The sequence below is a fragment of the Nicotiana tabacum genome, chromosome 14, assembly GCF_000715075.1.
Source record: "Nicotiana tabacum cultivar K326 chromosome 14, ASM71507v2, whole genome shotgun sequence".
In the NCBI taxonomy this organism is placed as follows: Eukaryota; Viridiplantae; Streptophyta; class Magnoliopsida; order Solanales; family Solanaceae; genus Nicotiana; species Nicotiana tabacum.
Window position 1 is genome coordinate 100907940 of NC_134093.1, and position 6392 is coordinate 100914331.

Genomic DNA, 6392 nt, shown 5'->3' on the forward strand with positions numbered 1-6392 from the left:
ATTAAGCTAAGTGATCAAATAAGCAAAGAAAGGTATAAAAGTCGAAGGCTCTATTATAACACATAAGAATAAATGATCGGTACAAATCTTAAAGATTACAAGGGTACAATTGCATTGGTCTATGTTAAATGACTAAGTGTGAATAACAAGTATATAGAAAAATGGGGGTTCTAAGTTTTTTAGCCTAAAGGATCACCCCGTGCAACATAAATAATACTTCACAACTCCTTTAGGGTAGGGGTTCCTCATATTATTCAGCAAGCACATACTATCATCCTTTTCTGCCCAATTACTATGTTGAAGTTATTACTTAAAGGAACTCTAGTTCAATTCTAAATTGTATCATATGTGTGCACTACACGTCCCATGCCTATGGTCCAGGAGGCTTTGAACCTACTATTAGGTGGTTCTAGACTGAACTTCGGTTGCTCACAATGATAATGGTAGGTGACATTCAAAGGATATAGGACTTCACGTAAAGATAATTAAGGGCCCAAGTTAGCCTCCACACATAAACAACAAATGCACGCAGGCAGAATAAGCAATAAAAGTTTAGAGTTAAGACGCAATAGAGTTGTCAGATCCTATAGGCATAATTTCTAGGCGATTCTGATTTCCAATAAGCAATGTATAGGTAGGTTAAAGCATCGCAAGTCCTATAGGCATGATTGCTAATTATTTACGCGTTGAGGCAGTAAACTATTTGCAAACTTAGAATTATTAGCGCTGATTTTATAAATATACGTCTTAGGCAGGTGACATTGTCCTATATGCATGATTTCTAATAGTTGCATAACTAGGTAGTGAAACAGCTTTGAGAGTCCACCATTAACAATGTTGATCTCATAAACAGTTCTTATGCGAGTGACAACATACTATAGGCAGGATTTCTAACAATTGAATATTTAGATGAGAAAAAATGAAGACATGTATTATCACATCCTATAGGCATGTTGTCTACTAATTAATCAAGGCGTTTGATTCCTATAGGCATTATATCTAAGAGTGCACAGTAGTAGACATGAAATCAACTACAACGATTACTAACATGCTTGAGATAGTGTACGAGTATTAGACAAGTTAGGTGAAGCGTGTGCGATTCTTATAGACATGATTTCTATTAGTGTGCAGAAGTAGAGCAAGTTAAACTAAATAGTAAATAAAGCACGTAGACCCTATAGGCATGTTCTCTACCCTTTTATGCAAGAATAAAGCACACTCGTTCCCCCAATTTCACTAACGCCCAAATTATCTGTTTTGCAAATCATTACAGACCCAAAATAAAGAATACATGCAAATATTACAAAATAAAATGAGTACAGGCCCAATAAGTAGAGCAGGCCCAAAGAGGAATAACCAAACAACTTCGAGGTCTTCAGTAATCTCATTCTTCACACAAAATAGCAAACCAAGGTCTAGGTACACCCTAGGACATTAAAGTGTGACAAATGCATGACTCAAACACAGACCCATACCAAGTCTGAAGGGGGAACTAACTTACCCAGCAATGCCAAACTTAACCATATGAGTAACAAACTGTACATAAATTGATCAAACCACTTGAAGTCCACACACTTAGTTCTTAGGACTGCAACTAACAGTAGTTTAAACCAGAGCAGATAGACGAGATCAAACGGAGTTATATACATAAGATGCTAGAAGTTCAAAAGACGGGATGGAATATCACAAACTAACATACAATCCCAAGTAGAGTTTCAAAATATAATATGATCTAAGATCAACTTAAATACAATCTTGATAGAAGAATCTTGTAGAATCATAGACAGAAGCAAGTAAAATATTGGTTTTCATATGGAAATTTCTAGCATGAGGGTCTAGTGCAAGTATGATCATAACGGGTTGATGAACATGGTCTGTAATAATTCACTCAACTGGACATTAGAAATTTTAACATTATAAATCATACACAAAGGTTTAAATAGCTCTAGGACTCATAATAGACAAGAATATGTCAAATATAGGTTAATAGGACTAGCATGCACTAGGCTTAACAACATGTAGGAAAAGAGGCCAGATATTGAATTTCATCCTAGAATTCTTAGGCAGTATTTAAGAACACCATATTAAACAAGGCAGGGAACGCACATTAGTTTACAAGTAGCAGGGAGAGCATGTATGGGCAAATAATATGATCAGGAATTAACTCTAGGAAAGTATTAAGTTACACATTAATGACTTAACAAGAATTAGAACACGTTCTGGGCATGACTCAACTTATCACAAGAATACAGAACACGACAAAAAGCTAAACTCAGAATAAACAACAATAATAAGCAATCAAACGCACACATTAGAGCAAATGGGCTTAAGAAAACAGAATCAAGGAAACAAATAAGCAAGTTCGATTACTAGAAGGTATAGATCCTCAAGAATAGCTTCAGAGTAGATAATAGCATGTTAGTTCATAAAGAAATCTCGGAGACATAGATATGCAGAGCATGTACTCAAACGCAAAGAGAATTAAATTGTAAGGGTCATAGGTACTTACGAGTTACAGATTAATGAAAAAGTAAACAAGAGGAATAATTTCAGCTACACTCCAAATGCCAATAGCAAAAAACGAACAGTAGGACAAGTGAGAAAGGTCGAATAATCAAATTCCGATAGACTTGTCTTTCAGGCGGCCAAGATCTTAAGTTTTAGAATAGTATAGGATGAGTGAGAGTGAAAATACAGTGATTAAGGTCTATTTTAGAGGATTTGGGGAAGGGTTTATATAGTAGCAAAAATTGAAAGAACAAACATGGAAATCAATCAATTAAGTGCAAATAAGGAAAGAAAATATCACATGTAAATCAAAATCGGTAAAGGAGATGGAGAGTCTCAAACCCTAATTAGGGTTCAATCATCTGAAAATCAATCCAAAAGTGCAAATCGCTCTTCGTTGAGCGTATATAAACTGAATAACGCTCAAAATCAAAGATTCGAGCCATTCCAGTCCGATCTCGGAAGTGATACTTGCCAAACTTGGGCAAGTACTTAAGTAACACCATAAACAGGTGACCACTAATAAGAGAAGATTAATAAGGTAAGTGTATCATAGGCAGATTCCATCTCTAGGTTGGAATCGGAGAGGAATTAAGCAGCAGCGGCTAAGGTTTCTCAAAGAAGAAAAGAGTGTAGAGAGGATTTAGGGGCGGAGGAGATGGGGGGGATGGGTCTTTAGGGTTTGGGTTTGGTTAATTAAGGATGAGAGGAGGTCTGTGGGCCGTTGATCTCTGAGATCAACGACTAAGATAGAAGAAAGAGTGGGGCGGGTTATTTAAAATGGGTTGTGACTGGGTTAAATAAAGGGGTTGTTTGGTTTGGGCTACTGAAGGGTTTAATGGAGATGGGCCAGCTGTTTTGGGCCTTGATTTGATCCAAAATTAGCTCAAAATTGGGCTACAATTTAAATACATAAAATTCATAAAAACTAAACTATAGAAAATGACTAATAAATAATAAAACTATTATTCATGCAGTAAAATGCTTGAAAATAACCGCTTAAAATTATAAAATATAAGAAATGCTATTTTATTATAAATAATATAATAAATACAATTATGTATAGAATATAGGCTATTATTGTAAAATTATGTAAAATAGCTTTAAAATACAAATATAATTATATAAAAATAAAGTAAAATGTTATGAAACATATATGTGGATGCAAATAATAACTTTGGATTATTAATTCATCACAAAATAATTTAAAGGGGTAATTAATATATATTCAAGTAATTTAAATGCAAGAAAATCAATTTTGAAGCTTTAAAAATTATGGAAAATTATAGAAAATACTTGTATGACTCTTGTAAATTGGTGATGATAAAGGAATGATATCATATACGACATTTATAAAAATATGAGGGCAAAATTGGGTATGAACAGCCTTGAGCAGCACCTTCTCCCCAACCATGTAACCTTCCGATCGGCGTAACTCTTCTGTCTTGACTGCGTCGTGCGAAACCTATCCTGAATCAATTTAACCTTATCCAAACCATCCTGAACAAAGTCAGTTCCCAATAGCATAGCCTCACCCGACTCAATCTAACCCATTAGAGATCGACACAGTCTCTCATACAAAGCCTTATACGGAGCCATCTGAATGCTCGACTGGTAACTGTTATTGTAGGCAAACTCCATGAGCGGCAGAAACTGATCCCAAGAACCCCAGAAATCTATGACACAAGCATGTAGCATATCCTCAAATATCTGAATAGTGCGCTCAGACTGTTCCTCCGTCTGAGGGTGAAATGTTGTACTCAACTCAACCTGGGTGCCCAACACTCGTTGTACTGCTCTCCAAAACTATGATGTAAATTGCATGCCATGATCTGAAATGATGGAAATCGGCACCCCATGAAGGCGAACAATCTCACGGATATAAATCTCAGCCAACCGCTCTGAAGAATAAGTAGTCCCAACTAGGATGAAGTGTACGGATTTGATCAGCCGATCCACAATTACCTAAATAACATTGAACGTCATCGAAGTCCGTGGGAGCCCAACTACAAAATCCATGGTGATACGCTCCCATTTCCACTCCGAAATCTCAAGCCTCTAAAGCAATTCTCCCGGTCTCTGATGCTCATACTTCACCTGCTGACAGTTAAGGCACCTAGCTACAAACCCCACTGTATCCTTCTTTATTCTCCTCCACCAAGAATGCTGCCTCAAGTCCTGATACATTTTTGCGGCATCCGGATGGATAGAATACCGCGAACTATGGGCCTCCTAAAGAATCAACTCATGTATCCCATCTACATTAGGCATACAAATCCGACCATGCATCCTCAACATCCCATCGTCCCCAACAGTAACATCCCTAGCATCATCGTGCTGAACTGTGTCCTTAAGGACTAGCAAATGGGGATCATCATACTAGCACTCTCTGATGCGATCATATAAGGAAGACCGAGAAACCACACAAGCTAGAACCCGACTAGGCTCCGAAACATCTAATCTCACGAACTGGTTGGCAGAGGCCTGAACATCAACTGCAAGTGGTCTATCACCAATAGGAATGAATGCAAGGCTACCCATACTCACCGCCTTTCTACTCAAGGCATCGACCACCGAATTGGCCTTCCCAGGGTGATACAGAATGGTAATATCATAGTCCTTTAGCAGCTCCAACCATCACCACTGCCTCAGATTTAGATCTTTTTATTTGTACAAGTGCTGGAGACTCCGATGATCTGTAAATATCTCACAAGACATGCCATAGGGATAGTGCCTCCAAATCTTCAATGCATGAACAATGGCAGCCAACTCCAAATAATGAACAACGTAAGTCTTCTCATGGGGCTTCAAAAAATGCAAAGCATAAGTAATTACTCTATCCCCCTGCATCAAGACACACTCAATACCAATCTGAGAAGTATCACAATACATTGTATAAGAACTAGAAGCTGAAGGTAGAACTAGAACTGGAGTTGTGGTCAAGGCAGTCTTGAGCTTTTGAATGCTCTCCTCACACTCATTCGACCACCTGAAAGGAGCACCCTTTTTGGGTCAACTTGGTCAAAGGCGATGCAATAGACGAGAAACCCTCCACAAAGTGACGATAATAATCGGCCAAGCCGAGAAAGCTACGAATATCTGTAGCTGAGGACGGTCTGGGCCAACTCTGAACCGCCACTATCTTCTTCGGATCCACCTTAATCCCCTCACTGGACACCAAGGAATGCCACTGAACTAAGCCAGAACTCACACTTGGATAACTTGGTATAAAGTTTCTCCTCCCTCAGTCGCTAAAACACAATCCTCAAATGCTGGGCATGCTCCTCCTGGATACATGAGTACACCATGATATCATCAATGAATACTATGACAAACGAGTCGAGATAAGGCTGAAATACACTATTCATCAAATGCATGAATGTTGTTGGGGCGTTGGTCAGCCCAAAACACATCACAAGGAACTCATAATGACCATAACGGGTCCTGAATGCTGTCTTTCGAATATCCGAGTCCTGAATCTTCAAATGGTGATACCCAGACCTCAAAACAATCTTAGAGAGCACCATCTCTCCCTGAAGCTGGTCAAATAGATCATCAATATGCGGCAAAGGATACTTGTTCTTCATTGTAACTTTGTTCAACTACCTATAATCGATGCACAAACGCATGGTACCATCCTTCTTCTTCACAAATAGAATTGGTACACCACATGGCGACAGACTAGGCCTAATAAGCCATTATTAAGGAGTTCTTGAAGCTGCTCTTTCAATTTTGTCAACTCAGCTGGAGACATACGGCATGGAAGGATAGAAATGGGCTGAATGTCGGGCACCAAGTCAATATCCCTGTCGGGTGGCATGAATGGCAGGTCTGCAGGGAACACATCTAGAAAATCTCACACCACCGGAACAGAATCAATAGTA